At 39.5% G+C, this 17,024-nt stretch overlaps 1 pseudogene; it reads left to right on the top strand.

The window, feature by feature from the left end:
- The first annotated feature begins 5,731 nt into the window (after positions 1–5,731).
- LOC130033770 (uncharacterized) lies at positions 5,732–5,828 on the top strand (annotated as a pseudogene).
- Positions 5,829–17,024: the final 11,196 nt, after the last annotated feature.

Here is a 17,024-nt window from a genome sequence, read left to right as displayed (position 1 = left end):
AATGACCTCCCTTGCATTTTTGTCATGATACTTATTAATACTTAACTCTTCGTTTTTTTTCCCTCTTCTCATGCCAAATCTTTCCGCCTCCCTTGCAAGCTCCTCAAACATTATCCATTCAACATTGTTGCTCTTTGCCACTGCTTCTCTTGACTTCTTGTCCATGAACTGATTCTAAAACATAACATAACTGCAATTACAGTATTCATGCCAGAGGCCAGCATTGATGTATCTTTGGGTTTAGCATTCTTCAAGCTATTGGCACCTACAGGTGAGTAACATTTTTTTTTTCTACTGAGAACACAAAAATAGATATGCTGGTTTTTAAAGTTCTAACAGTAGTCTGAGATACCAATTAAGGATATATATTTTTAAATTTTTATTGAATATCTGTGAGTTAGACCATTACAAACTATTCATAATTTGCTTCCAGTCATACAACGATCCAACATGCTTCCCTCCACTAGTGTGAATTTCCCACCACCAATGTCCCTGGTTCCCTACAACATCCCCCAACACCCTACCCCACCCCCAGCCTGTCTCTATGGCAGGCTCTTTAAATTCTTTCTCTCTCCTTTTAATTTTGTGCATTATGGTTCTCATACAGGTACTAAGAGGTCATCATGTTTGTTTAAGGAATTTAGTATTTTTATTGGGGGGTCACATCCGGCGATGCTCAGGAGTTATTCCTGGCTCTGCACTCAGGAATTACTCCTGGCCGAGCTCAAGGAATCATATGGGATGCTGATATTCGAACCCGGGTCGGCAGCATGTAAGGCAAACACCCTACCCACTGTGCTATCGCTTCAGCCCCGGAATTTAGTATTTTTATCAGGAAGGTAAGGCTGGAGTTGCTTTGAGGTATGGACATGACTGCTGCGGCTTCCATAAGTACAAGGCAGTGAGGGTGGGCTGCCCATCCTGACTCAGAGAAAGCCTAGAGATTTCAGTCACAAAACCCGCATATCCGAAATTTCAGCTGTTATATTTCAGTGAAATCCATCCTGAGACGATGTAATGAGACTAGGGCATGGTAGAGATTTTGGTTTGTGGGAGCAAGTGGCTGACCTGAGTTCTGGTTGCGTGGGCAACAAACTAACCTGCCTCCCTCCGATTTACCCTAGTATGTTCTGCCGTGTGCAGGTCCAAGGTTAACTGTGACTTTTGATCTCTTTCAAGATTTATTTATGGGTCACTTAAGCAAGACCAATACATTAGCTTGTATAGCTGAGCCAGGGGTGGTTTGTGAACATGACTCCCTCATATCTTTTGGGCGTTTAATTTCTTGGGAAACTTAGTCCTGAGGTGTTGGGATCCAGCCAGAGGCACAGTGGAAATCTGGGGTTATCAGGCAGCATGATGGCACCGTTAGACTGTAGATACACTCACCTCGAGCGTGCAGGTTGACTTCCTGGAGGCACTGCACCCCCAGACTAATAAATATTCATTGAATTAATGAACGAATAATCAACATTTTCAAAATGTGTCACTTTATTGCATTTTAGAAGGGTAACTTCTAACAGGGAAATCATTTTCATGGTATAATCAAGACCTCCGGTTCATTCTTAATATATTTAATAAAAGCTACACATTCTGGAAATTCATACAAAGAAATTCTTTATATTATCTGTCTTCATAATCTACTTGTAAATTACTCAGATATCACCGTTTATACCACTGTTCTTAGCATAGAAATTTACAGATAGAAAGTGTTTAGTAAAAATTCATTTTGGGGGCTGGAGCAATAGCACAGGGGGTAGGACATTTGCCTTGCACGCAACCAAACTAAGTTCGATTCCCAGCATCCCATATGGTCCCTCGAGTACCGCCAGGAGTAATTCCTGAGTGCATGAACCAGGAATAACTCCTGAGCATCGCAGGGTGTGACCCAAAAAGAAAAAAATTCATTTTGGCACTTCTGTTGAATATAGTACTGGAAGTACTTGCAATAGGAGTTATATAAAAAAAGATATTAAGGGCAGTCATGTAGGAAAAGTAGAAATCAGGCTCTCACTATTCACAGAAGACGTGATACTATATTTAGAGAATTCTAAAACCTCTACCAAAAAACTCCTAGAAACAAGAGATTTATATGGAAAAGTTGCAGGCTATAAAATGAATACCTAAAAGTCTATGGCTTTTCTATATGCAAATAATGAGAGAGAAGAAAGTGACATGAAGAAAGCAACCCATTCACAATCATGCCTCAGAAAATCAAGTATCTCAGAATCACCTTAACTAAGGAAGTAAAGGACCTATACAACAGAAAATAAGAGGAAACGAAGAAATGGAAACATATCTCCTGCTTATGTATTGGGAGAATTAACATTGTCAAAATGACAATACTCCCCAAGGCATTGTACAAATTCAATGCGATCCCTATAAAGATACCCATAATATTCTTCAAAGAAGTTTATCAATCACTCCTGAAATTCATATGGAACAACAAACGCCCACGAATAGCTAAAGCAATTCTTGGGACAAAGACGATGGGAGGCCTCACCTTCCCCAACCTCGAACTCTACTACAAAGCGATAATAATTAAAACAGCATGGTACTGGAACAAAGGCAAAGCCGCCGACCAATGGAACATCATTGAATATACTGACACACACCTTCAAATATATGTTCATCTAATCTTTGATAAGGGAGCAATAAATGTGAAGTGGAGCAAGAAAGACTTCTTTAACAAACGGTGCTGGAAAAACTGGACAGCGACATGCAATAAAATGGGCTCAAACCTCTACCTAACAGCAAGCACAAAAGTCAGATGAAAATGGGTCAAAGACCTCAACATCAGAACAGAATTCATCAGGTACATTGAAGACAAGGTGGGCAAAACCCTCCACGACATTGAAGCTAAAGGTATCTTCAAAGATAACATGCCACTGGCCAAAAAAGTGAAAACAGAGATGAACAAAGGGGACTATCTTAAATTAAGTAGCTTCTGCACCTCAAAAGAAACAGTGACCAGAATACAAAGACAATCTACAGAATGGGAAAGGATATTCACCCAATGCCTATGTAATAAGGGGTTGATATCAATGATATACAAGGCACTTGTTGAACTCTACAAGAAGAAATCATGCAACCCCATCAGAAAATGGGATGATGAAATGAACAGTAACTTTCTCAAAGAAGATACCGAATGGCCAAAAGGCACATGAAAAATGCTCTTCATCACTAATCATCAGGGAAATGCAGGTCCAACCAACAAAGAGATATCACCTCACACCACTGAAACTGACCCACATCCAAAAGAACAAAAGCTACCGGTGTTGCCATGGATGTGGGGAAAAAGGGACTCTCCTTCACTGCTGGTGGAAATGCGGACAGGTTCAGCCATTTTGGAAAACAGTATGAACAGTTCTCCGAATACTAGAAATTGAGCTCCCATTTGACCCAGCAATATCACTCCTGGAAATATAGCCTGGAGAGGCAAAAAAGTACAGCCGAAATGACATCTGCACTTGTATGTTCATTGCTGCACTGTTCACAATAGCCAAAATCTGGGGAAAAAAAAACCTAGTGCCCAAGAACAGATGACTTGTTAATAACACTTTGTTTCATCTACACAGTGGAATACTATGCAGCTGTTAGAAAAGAAGAAGTCATGAAATTTGCATAAAGTGGATCAACATAGAAAGTGAAATGAGTCAGAAAGATATGGACGGACATTGAAAGGTTGTACTCATCTGTGGAATATAAAGTAACAGAATGAGAGACTAATACCCAAGAATAGAGTGATAAGGACTAGGAGGTATGCTCCAGGCCTTGGAAGCCGGCATCACATGCTGGGGGGAAAGGCAGCTCAGATAGAGGTCAGAACACCCACTAAAGGGTATTTGGAGGACCCGCTCTGGGTGGGAGATGCATGACAAAAGTAGACCATAGAGCCATTCTTTCTGCCCCACCAAGATCACGATTTGACCCCCACAAGAGGCTATCCGGCACGACCACAGCACCAGAGGCACGTGGAACCAATTCAGAACCCAGAGGCTTTTGGCAGAAATGTGACTGAACTATGCATTAAGCTACGGCACCATTCTCCCTCAGGTGGGAAAGGGTATTTGTCGCTTCCGCCTTTCTCCCCACTGGCGGCACGATTCCCACCACCTCAGAGACTATTGGACAGCCAGGTATGAGCTAGGGTGACAGGGCAACTACATCCTCGTGGGATTGGGGGTGAGGGGTGAAACCAGCCCATTCGTCCTGCCAGCCAAGACCATGAGTTGCCCACCACGAGTGGCTCTCTGGCATGCCATGGCCCCAGAGAACAAAAGAGAATGCCCTGCCACAAAGGCACGTTTGGGGGCATGGTGGGAGGAATACTGGTATCATTGGTGGTGGAGAACGATTTCCTTGAGCAGGCACCAGTTACATCTCCATTCGTCCTAGCCCTCAGATTTTAGCAAGTACCACATTGGAGGTTTTTTCACGGTCAGGGAAATGAGATACTTCATTGTTTCTGGGTTTTGGCATATAGAATACACCACGGGTAGCTTGCCAGTCTCTGCCATGTAGGCAAGATACGCTTGGTAACCTGCCATGTTCTCCGAGAAAGAGAACTGGACAATATGAGTTGTTGTCTAATCAACAAGATCCAGTCTCTGGATCTTGGCCATTGATGGAATTACATGGCTCCAGAGGCAGTCCGGGGGTGTAACCCTTAGCTACTGGAAGATGGGGGATCTGGATGGAGGAGGCCCATTCTTGGTCCGAGCAGACTTGAATATCTCAGCCCCGGGTCCCGCACACCTGGGTTCCTCTGCCAGTTCTTCATGCATGAGGCTCCTTCAAGTGTGGTGAGAGTGGTCTTAAGCATACCTATTGCTGGTTGCAGAGGTCTTCAGCTGTCAGGTCTCTGCTCGGGGTGGTGAGGGAAACACAACCCACACACTCCAAGGGGCCCTGGTGAGGAAAGCCAGGTGCGGCGTCAGGAGACCGTCATTTCAGAGATACTTAGACTTAATTTTAGATCGAAAAGTACACATCATTCAAACAGTTGTATGTGCTTAGTAATAAAATATTACACACATGTTCAATCACCTAAGAAAGCCCATTCTGCTCAGGGAACTAGATTTTTAATTACAGGTCTGTTTTGCCCATGTGGAATGACTGAGAATCACTATGAGTAGATATAAAACTCACTATACACACAAAGATGCACACAGGTTACTTTGAGTCATCTGTGTTGTTAATGTGTCTTGGCCATTAAACTACATTGAGACCCCTTTTATGTCCTTTACAGGAGCCTCATGAGTCTCACCTTCCCTTCAAGTTGAACTTGTAATAAGGTGGAATGAAATCATCAATATGCTTCTCACCTCTTCCTTCAGGAGAAAAATCCTACTTACTTTCAAGGTGGTCAAAGTGCGGACAACGCAATCCACTGTTTTCTGGAGATGTACACGGGACCGAGGTGAGAATATCAAAAGGCTCCAGTTTAATTTTCTTAATGAAGGTTTCAGGGTAGAGCATTAAACAAGACTGATACACCACCTTCCAAAAGAATTATTTTGCAAAACTTATGCCCTGGGTATGGTAAAAGATAATATGGTAAAAACCAGACTTTTCCTTCTGGGACATTAATGTTCTAAATTTATCACTTCAAGCTGCTTTGAAATACCTTCCTAGATTGGGAATCACTGTCTGCCATAGGAGTGAGTAAGGACAACACTCAAAGAAATCAGAAGAGAAAAATAGGGAAAAAAATCAGCTCTTATACTCAGTTTGGCAACACATATACTAAAATTTAAATGATACAGAGATTAGCATGATCCTTACACAGAGATGACAGGCCAACTTGTAAAGTGTTCCATATTTTTGTTGCATTAAGAATTAACAGGGCTACTTTAAGCTAAGACAAGCCCCACAAATACTCAAAATTTCGACATAAAGATAGCAAAAATCCCCATCACAATGATCTCTCTCAATGTCAATGGACTAAGTACACCAATTCAGAGGCACAGGATGGCAGGATGAAATAGAAAACTGAACCCAACATTCTGCTGCCTGCAAGAAAAATATCTGAATAATCAAAGCAACCATGGGCTCAAAGTCAAAGGCTGGAAAACAATTCTTCAAGAAAAGAACACCACCAAAAAGCTGCAGTGGCCATACTAGTATCAGACCACGTGGACTTCAGGCTAAAGGTTATAAGAGACAGTGAAGGTCATTTGTTAATGATCATGGGATATGTACATCAGAAAGAACTCACCCTCCTCAATGTATATGCTCCTAATGACAGACCAGAAAAATACGTAAAAACAACTTCTAATAGACTTAAAGAAAAACATTGATAGCAACACAATACTAGATGGAGATTTCAACAGTACTTTCTCACTTCTCAATAGATCAAACAGACAAAAACTCGGCAAGAAAATATTTTATTTGAGGGAAATAATGAACAACCATTGGCTTAGAGAAGAAATCAAAGAGGAAATAAAAAGATTCCAGAAAAAAATGATAACGAGGAACTATCAGAACCTGTGGGACAGAGCAAAAGCAGTTCTAAGAGGAAAGTTTATAGCTCCGCCAGAATTCAACTGGAAGAAAGAAAGGGCCTACAAAAATAACTTACAGCTCAAGATTTTGGAAAATACCAAGAAAAGGAGTCCAAACTAGACAGGAGGAAAGAAATAATAAAAACTGGAGCAGAAATCAATGAGATATAATCCCAAAATACAATCCAGTAGACCAACAAAAGCAAGAGATGGTTCTTTGAGAAAATAAAAAAGATCGATAAACCACTAGCAGAACTCACAAAGAAGAAAAGAGAAAGAATCCTAATAAATCGAATCAGAAATGCAAAGGGGGACATCATAATAGAAACTACAAAATCCATAGGATCATCAGAGATTATTTTGAGAATCTTTACAGCAGGAAATGAGAGAATCTTGAATAAATTGATAAATTACTGGATTCCAATTACCTCCCAAGGCTGAACCAAGAAGATTTTGAAAACTCGAACCCATCACTACAAGGAAAATGAAATGATAATCAAAAGTATCCCCCAAAACAGGAGCCCAGGCCCAAATGGATTCACTAATGAAGTATTTCGAAACCTTTCAAGAGGACCTACTGCCAACATTTTTTAAGATTTTCCAGGAAATTGAAGAAACAGAAATACTCCCAAACAATTTCTATGAGACAAAGATCAGCCTGATACTCAAATCAGACAGAGACACCACAAAAAAGAAAATTACAGACCTATTTCCTTGATAAATCCAAAGATCCTCAAGATTATACCAGCAAAGAGAATCCAGAAACTCAACAAAAGGTCACACTCTATGACCAACTAGGTTGATCTTGGGGATGCAAGGATGGCTTAACATTCTCAAGTCAAACAACAGAATACACCATCTCAATAAAATAAAGATAAAAATCATATGATAATATCAATAGATGTAGATAAAGCATTTGAGGAGATCCAGCACCCATTCATGATGAAAAACTCTCAACAAAATGGGAGTGGAAAGTACTTTCCTCAATATAGTCAAAGCAAACTAACACAAACCCACACCAAGCATTATTCTCAACGGGGAAAAACTAAAGGCTTGGAGCAGAAATCAATGAGCTAGATTCCCAAAATAAAATCAGGCACAAAACAAGTTACCCACTCTCACCACTCCTATTCAACATAGTACTTGAAGTACTTGCCATATGATTTTGGTAAGAAAAAGATATCAAGGGCATCCAGATAAAAAAAGGAAGAACTCAAGCTTTTACTATTTGGAGATGACATGATAGTATACTTAGAAAATCCCAAAGAATCTACCAAAAAGCTCCTGGGAAGAATAGATTTTTTTACTAAAGTAGCATAATACAAAATCAATATCCAGTAGTCCATGGCTTTCCAAATACTATTAATGAAAGAGAAAAAAGAGATAGGCGAAAAACAATCCCATTCACAATAATAACCTCAGAAAATCAAGTATATTAGAATCAACTAAATAGGTTAAGGACCTATACCAAAAAAACTCTACAAAACACTACTTCATGAAATAAAAGAGGATATGAGGAAATGGAATCACATCCCATGCTCATTGATTGAGAGGATTAACACTGTCAAAATGGCAATACACCCCAAAGCGCTATAAAGATTTAATGTACTTTCTATAAGGATACCCATAACATTTTTCAAAGAAATAGATTAAACCCTCTTGAAACGCATACACAACAATAAACTCCCATGATGAGCTAAAGCAATCTTTGGTAAAAAGAAGAAGGGAACAGCTTCCACAACTTCGAACCCTACTACAAAGTCGTAGTAATCAAATTAGCATGATATTCAGATAAAGACAGGCCTCAGATCAATGGAATATAGTCAAATATCCTGACGCTGGCCCTCAGATTATTATTACCTAATGTTTCATAAAGGCTCAATAAATATGAAGTTGAGCAAGGAAGTCTCTTCAACAAGTGCTGCTGGGAAAACTGGTCAGCAACATGCAAAAAAAAAATTAACTCAGACCTCTTTATAGTGCCAGGAACAAAGTCAGATCAAATGAATTAAAGACCTCAATATCATACCTGAATTCTTAAGATATATGGAGAAAAATGTGGGAAGATCCCTCCATGACATTAAAGCTAAGGGAAACTTCTAGAATGATACACCACTGACCAAGGAAGAGGAAGTGAAGATAACCAAATGAGACTACATTAAACCAAGAAGTTTCTGCAACTCAGAAAAAATGGTGACCATGCTAAAAAGACAGCCCTCATAATGGGGGAAAATTATTTATGCAATACCCATAAAATTAACCCCTTATTGTATATAACCCAAGATATATATGGCACTGGTAGAACTTCATGAGAAAAAGACATTCAACCCCACCAAAACATGAGGAGAAGAAATGAACAGAAACTTCCTCAAAGAATAAATACAAATGACCAAAAACCAGAGGTAAAATGTTCTACATCATGAATCATCAGGGAGATACAAATCCAAACAGCAATGAGATATCTCACACCACAGAGATTGACACACATCAAAAAGAACAAGAGCAACCAAAGTCAGCATGGAAGTGGGGAGAAAGGGTCTCTTCTTCACTATTGGTGGGGATGCCGATTGGTTCAGCCTTTTCGGAAAACAATATGGGCATTTCTCAGAAAGCTACAAATTGAGCTTCCATGAATCCAGAAATACCACTTTTGGCAATATACTTCCGGGCCCCAAAACACACAGCAGAAATGCTATCTGCACTTCTATGTTCATTGCAGCACTATTCACAATAGTGAGAATCTGGAAACAACTTGTATGCCCAAGAATTCTCAATGATTAGTTAGAGAAACTATGGTATATCTAAACAATGGAATACTATGCAGCTGTTAGTGAAAATGAAGTTATCAAGTATGCTTATAAATGGATGTACATGAAGAGTATCATGCTGAGTGAGATGAGTCAGATGGAGACAGACAGATATAGGATTACATTCATTTGTGGGATATGAAAAAACATAACTTTAGATTAATACCTTAGAACAGTAGAAATAAGGGCCAGGATGATTGGTCCACTGTTAGAAGCCTACCTTATGGGCTGGGGGAGATGGCAGTTGGGATCGAGAAGAGACCACTATGACAAAGATAGTTGGAAATGATGATACTGGAAAAGAACTGTGAAGTGAAAATAGGTAAAGGAAGAAACATGGTAACCTATCAGTTCCTGTGTTGTAAACCATGATGCCTCAAAAGGGAGAGATCGGCAGATAGGTATATAGGCAGAAGAAAGGGAGAGACAGGGGGCGGGGGTGAGGAGAGAGAGAGGGAGAGAAAGGATTTCAGGGGGAAAACTGGGGACACTGTAGGTGGGAAATGTTCACTGGTGGAGCAATGGGTCTTGGAACACTGTATGACTGAAACCTACTCATGAACAGCTTTGTATCTCTTTATGTCCCAGTCATTCAGTCAATCACTCAATGGTGATTCAGTCAACCAGTCATGGTGATTCAGTCAATCACTCAATCAATCAATAAGTAAATAAATAAAAATCAACTCTTTGGGCCCAACCATACCTAGAGGGCACTCCAGCTTTATAGGCACATGAATCAAGTATCTTCTTAGTTTAAAATGAGTGTGGTATGAGTTTGTCACTTTCAAACATAAGAATTCTGATTAATCACCATGGAATGTTTGTTTAATATAATGTTTTCTGAATAATTTTTATGAGACAAGATCTGTGAATAAAACCTTCAAGTGAAGAAAACAACATTCAATTATTTCTGTCACTTATTCATTTCACACTTCACTTAATCACTTAACTTCCCGTTAGTCGTTGATTTGCTCGAGCGGGCGCCAGTAACGTCTCCATTTGTCCCTATCGCGTGCTTCAGGGTCAGGTGAATGAGACCAGTTGTAGTTACTGGTTTTGGCATATCGAATACACAGCGGATAGATTGCCAGGCTCTTCCGTGCGGGCGGAATACTCTCGGTAGCTTGCCAATCTTTCCGAGAGGGATAGAGGTTTTTGGGGTGACCTCTAATCACCCTTGTAGGTGTTACCATATTTGAACCCTATCAAATATGGTACGACAATTCCAGAGGATGGGTATTTAGTGTCTTATGATGTGTCGCTCGGCCGCAAGGGGCCGCGCGGTTCCGGAAAGCATCCTGGAGTGTGGCGACGGCTGGGTAGTGGAAGTAGTGTCGAGAGTGGAAGTCTGCCAGCGAGAGTGGAAGTCTGCCAGCGGGGTATTTATCTGGGTAGGGTGGGTCTCCTGTGCACAATTCGATCCCTGGGTGGTTGATGGAAGCAGACAGGGCAGGGTAGGGTGGGGCTCCTGATTAGAATCCCTTTGTCACCTGTGGTGGTGGGAGCAAGCAGAGGAGCTCTGTCCCTGGGTCCGCCGAGCCTGGAGTCCAAGGTCTCAGAGAGTTCCGCTTATCTTGTTCTGTGGGTCTTCAGCTGTGCGTGGGTCTCGGCCGGAGCTGCCGCGTGGGTCCGGAAATCGTCCTGGAGTGTGGCAACGGCTGGGTAGTGGAAGTAGTGTCCACTTATCTCCTCTGTGCCCCTGGCTGAGCATTTGCAGATTAAAGAAGCCTTTGAGAATGAAGTGGGACTCATAAAAGCCAGCTTGAGAAGAAAGGAAGAAGAAAGCCAGAACAAAACGCAAGAAGTCTCCAAACTTCAGACTGAGGTGCAGAATACTAAACAAGCCTTAAAAAATCTAGAGACCAGGGAGGTGGTTGATTTGTCCAAATACAAAGCAACAAAAAGTGATTTGGAGGCACAAGTTTCCAACCTAAGTGAAAAGCTGGCCAATCTGAATAGGAAATATGAAGAAGTGTGTGAGGAGGTTTTGCAAGCCCAAAAAAGGAAACTGTCAGCAAAAGATGAGAAAGAATTGCTACATTTCAGCATTGAGCAGGAAATCAAAGACCGGCAGGAAAGGTGTGATAAGTCCTTAACAACCATCACGGAGTTGCAGAGGCGAATACAGGATTCTGCTAAAGAGATTGAAGCAAAGGATAATAAGATAACTGAGTTGCTTAACGATGTGGAGAGACTAAAGCAGGCCCTCAACGGCCTCTCGCAGCTCACCTACGCCAGCGGGAGCCGCAGTAGGAGGCAGAGCCAGCTGGTGGACAGTCTGCAGCTCCAAGTGAAGACTCTGCAGCAGCAGCTGGCTGATGCTGACAGACAGCACCAAGAAGTAATTGCGATTTATCGGACACATCTTCTTAGTGCTGCACAGGGTCACATGGATGAGGACTTATTCATTTATTCAATTATTATTATGGAAAATAGGATTCAGGTGAGAAAACAAGAAATCTTTTACTTATAGCATGAACTTCTAATGTCTGGACTGCAAATTTCTAACATCTTTAGATTGGCTATAATATAGCTAGTTCTGCTTGAGAAATAATTGACTTCTGTCCAATATTCTGAATTTTGCCTTATTGTGTGGCCTGAATAAGTACTTCTATGAATAGAAATTATTAATTATCATTAGAAGCCATTTGAATGTTAATTTATATTGTTGTGATTTATATTTTAATCTAATTACTTTTTCTAAAAGAGATAAATTTGGATGTGGCAGATTGAATCCAATTGAGTCCTGAAGAGGTCAGGGAGTAAATGAAAATTATAGGAAGAATTTGATGAATTGGAGGAGGGGAAGGGCTTAAAGGCCAAAATATTTCACCACCTGAATTTAATAAAATTTATTTATTACGTTATCATAATGAATGACAGCATCACTTGGTACAGTAGTTCAGATGAAATATAGGATTTTTCTAAGAACACACACACACACGGATACATGCAAACATACTCATTCTCTCTCTCTCTCTGTCTCTGTCTCTCTCTTACACATGCATGCATGAATTCTTATAAACTCAACATTCTCACACAATAGCACTCATAAACACACACACTTATAATCTCTTCCCATCTTTCCACCCTCCCCTGCAGTCCACACCACCCCTGATCCCTATCTCCAGCTACTTAAATACATGCTACCCATCTACAGTTTTCATCCAAGCAATTGCTAAAGAAACAACAAAAGTGTTCATGTGTGTACAGATTTACTCATTTTATTTTGCCTCTTTTATATACCTTAGGCCTTCAACATTTTAAAAACGCAATACTGTTTACTATAGAATGTACCACTGCCACCCCTAATATCTACAAGCTACTAGAGAAAAATAAATTATCAAAGAAGCTACACAACAGTCCTGAATTTTCTTGTTTGGTATCAATTAACCTCTAACAAGTTTTATAATAGGTTGGGTCCAAAATGCTGCTGCGTGTCAGTATTTCCTGGGGCACTATCTTGAGAATCCAAGTATGGAAACCCTTGCTCATAGCATTGTCACTCCCGGTGTGGGTGTGGGCAGCAGCATTGATGGTATCTGACCACTTTTTTTTTTATGCATTGCCTCACTTTTTATTCTTTTAATGCTTACTACTAAAAAACCATGAGGTACAGTTGTAGACTTACAAATTTTTGTGCTTGGGTTTCAGTTATACAATGATCCAGTACCCATCCCTCAACCAGTGCCCATTCTCTGTCATTTACATTTTTTTTTAATTTTTGTTAGTGAAACACCATGAGGTACAGTTATAGATTTACATATTTCTGTGCTTGGGTTTCAATTGTACAATGATCAAATACCCTTCCCTCCACCAGTGCCCATTTTCCACCACCACGGGTCCCAGTGTCCCTCCACCCCCTATCCCCCCATCCCACCATGCCTTTGTGGCAGGGCATTCCCTTTTGTTCTCTCTCTCCTTTTGGGTGTTGTGGTTTGCAAAAGAGGCATTGACTGGCAATCATGTTGGTCTTTACTCTACTTTCAGAATGCTTCTCCAATCCTGGGAGGATCCTCCAAACACCCTTTATTTGGTGCTCCTTACTCTATATGAGCTCCCTTTCCCCCTAGAATGTGTGGCTGGATTCCATACCATGGAGCAAAACTCCTGGTATTAATCTCACTGGCCACTTTTTGAATGAAAGCTGGTGTCTCTGGTCCCATGCCAAACAATTTAAACAAGCATCTGCAATAAAGATTCCCCACTTATTTTGTGAAATGAGGGTCTTTCTTAAGAGCCTTTCAGACTGGAGTGATAGCTCACTGGAACGACTGTGGACTTTGCCTGCAAAAGAAACAGATTCATTTCCTGGCACAACATAGTACCCTGAGCAACACTGGAAGAGACCCTTGAGCCAAAGCAGCACCTGAACATGACTGGATGTGTCCCCAAAGAACCAATAACCATCAGTACATCTAGTTAGAGTAACCATCAACAAAATAGTGCCTCTTTTCTCCATTCATAATACTCAAAATTCTGACTGCAGTATCATTAAGAATACTAAATAGTTCCCGTAAATTTTATTCTTCTTCACATATATTTACTCTAAAATAATTTAGATTTCGTTTTAAACTACAGGTAAAAAAGTAAAATTATAACTTTTTTAAAAAATTAAAAATAACGCCTATACATAGCCAGGTACGACTCAAAAAACAAAAAAGCAATCAAGCAAGCAAGAAAGAAAGAAAGAAATTAAAAATTAAAAACAATGTTGTTTCCAGTGCTAAGGATCAATCACAGATCATCATACAATGGAAGGCAAATTCTGAATCACTGAGTTATAACCCTGTTCTTAAATATTTACAAAGGTCTTATTTGATGTCTCATTACATTTTTTCTTTTTATTAAAAAATGCTTTTTGTAGTAGACCTGATTGCCACCTTACCTCCTACTTCATGCCCTTTGCTTCTCTTGTATATTTTAAGATACATATTATATTTTAATATAAATAAATATATATAAATACTTATAAAATATTGTATATTTTAATATATATATCTTATATATTATAAGACCCAGTTGTCACCTTAATCTTCCTAAATCCATGCTTTCCTTTGACAGACTTTCCAAGATCATGTATGGCTTCCTTTAAATTGGCAAAAATGGAAACCTTATTTTCTGTATGCTCTCACGCTAGAGGTGATGATGTTTTTGATCCTGGAGAAGTCTTTTCTGGGGAGTTTTCTGGCTGTTTCTACTTGACTTCAAAATATCTAAAGGTAAGTCATCATCTTTTTTTTTGCGTTTTTGGGTCACACCTGGAGATGCACAGGGGATACTCCTGGCTCTGCACTCAGGAATTACTCCTCACGGTGCTTGGGGGGACCATACATGATGCTGGGAATCTAACCTGGGTAGGCCGTGTGCAAGGCAAATGCTCTACCTGCTGTACTATAGCTCCAGCTCCCCCCCCATCCCCATAATTCATCATCTTGAGGGCCTCAGATTTTTACCTTTGATTTAGAAACTTCATCTTTACATTGACACAGTAAATTGAAACCACAAAACCATTGAATGGCATGTTATAATTGTAGCAGCCATGAGCAAACATTGATAAACCATAAGTTGGCATAAATGAATTCTGTCTCAGAGGCTTCACTTATGAGGATCCCTGTCTGTTACATATACCAGGATCAGAATCTACATCAGGCCATCAGTAGAAATTGTCCAACCGAAAGCTAGTCATCCACTGGGATCAGAATCCTTGATCCATCTAACTTGTAATTTTTCATTCATGACTTGTTGACCTTGTTTCAGTTGGAGACATCCAGAGCATCAACTCAGCTTTCCAGTAATTTCCACAAGAAATCCAAATACCTAAGAATGTTATCATTTCTTACGCCACTGTTAAAAATTTTTTTGGAATCCCACGGTAAGATACTATCATTAATGTTATAATATTACTGTTCTCCATAGTCCAGATCTCCCGAAAGAACACTCTACCCTTCTCACTCCAAGTGCAGACTCCCGTTTAAGATGTTCCTGAGCATACTTCTAATAGTGTCACTCAGGTTCTCCCCTAAAGTGCACAAGTTAAGTTCATACCACTCCAAGTTCTTATTCCTAAACTACCAGAGTCGGCTTGGTCCTCAAATTTGTGTTCTCCCTTGAAGAAATACCGTGCTTCCTTTCTCCACGTCTCTCTTTGCTTGCTTAGTTAAACGAGTGTTCTCTCTTGAACATATATTCCATTCCACCGTACACCTGTTTCACAAGTTTCTAAGTGTTTTTCAGTAAAATCTATTTTGCTTCATTAAACTGAAAATTTTAAAACACCAGAGCATTGTTAAAACCAATATTTGTATCTTTAAATGACAAATTTTGAAAATGAAAGGTGGTAAAGCAATGGAATACTACTCAGTTGTATGAAGTGAAATCTTCTTATTATTTGTATAAAAATGGATAACATGAGGATATTATGGTTAGTGTCATAAACCAGGCAGAGAAAGATAGGCATCATACAATTTCATGCATATGTGGCATATGGAGAAAACAAATTAAAAGAATAAAATGTGACAGACAAACGTCTAAATCATTATTTATATTCTATGATTTATAATTCAATTAATAATGGTTTGTCATACACATAATTCCAACATGACACTCCTCATTCTCTCAAAAAATAACCCCTTCCTCTCCCCAAACCCCCAGAATCCCTCCCTCCCAATCCCCTGACTCAATTGTGTGGATCAGTTCTCCCCTTACATTGCCCTTGAACCTTTGTTGCTACCTTGCTGTGTGTCTTTACATCCCATATATGAGAAAAATCTCTCTGTATCTGTTCCTTTCCTTAAGGCTAACTTTACATGCATGATATCCTCTACTTTCATCCAATGTTGAAAATTGCATAGTTTTGATCTTTTCAAAGCAATTAAAACAAACTATAGAACTATAAGACTATTTAGTTACCAGAAGGAAAGGTGTAATCAAAGTGGAAAAATTGAACAATGGTGAATGACAGAGTAGGCCTTTCAGTGGTGAGTGTAATGTGATACATGCATGTTGATTCTGCATAATCCTAAAATTTAAGCAGTTCTATAAAGTAATTATAAATAACAAATAGTATTTAAATAATTGGCATTTATCTATGGTTTTGACATATCTTTTGTGTCAAACTATCAGAAATAAAAATAAAGTGAGATAGAGATATGGTGTATCACTATACTTTTAAATAAGAGAAGTGATGAAAATTTCTCTGTCTTGATAAACTGTCATATAAATTGATTCCATAATCAAATTTATATACTCAAGGAAAAATAAAAGTCAACCAACTTAATCTTTTGCCTTCACTCAGGTTCCCATCTATTGATCTCTGGCAGACAAAACAATTTTTATTTTATTTTATTTTTAATTTTTATTAGTGAAACACCATGAGGTACAGTTGTAGATTTACCAATTTTTGTCCTTGGGTTTCGATTATACAATGATCAAATGCCCATCCCTCCGTCATTGCCCATTTTCCACCACCATGGATTCCAGTATCCCTCCCACACACATCCACCCATACCACCATGCCTCTATGGCAGGGCATTCCCTTTTGTTCTCTCTCTCCTTTTGGGTGTTGTGGTCTGCAAAAGAGGCATTGAGTGGCAATCATGTTCAGTCCATAGTCAGAATTTTATTTTCAAGAGATTTCTTGGCAGAGATTTGGCATTCTTTGCTAGCAACCAACTCATTTTCTTCTGCTTTTTTTTCTAGAAATATATAT

The sequence above is a fragment of the Sorex fumeus genome, unplaced genomic scaffold, assembly GCF_029834395.1.
Source record: "Sorex fumeus unplaced genomic scaffold, SorFum_2.1 ptg000054l, whole genome shotgun sequence".
In the NCBI taxonomy this organism is placed as follows: Eukaryota; Metazoa; Chordata; class Mammalia; order Eulipotyphla; family Soricidae; genus Sorex; species Sorex fumeus.
Note: the sequence above shows the minus strand (reverse complement) of the source record. Positions and strands in the feature narration are given on the sequence as shown.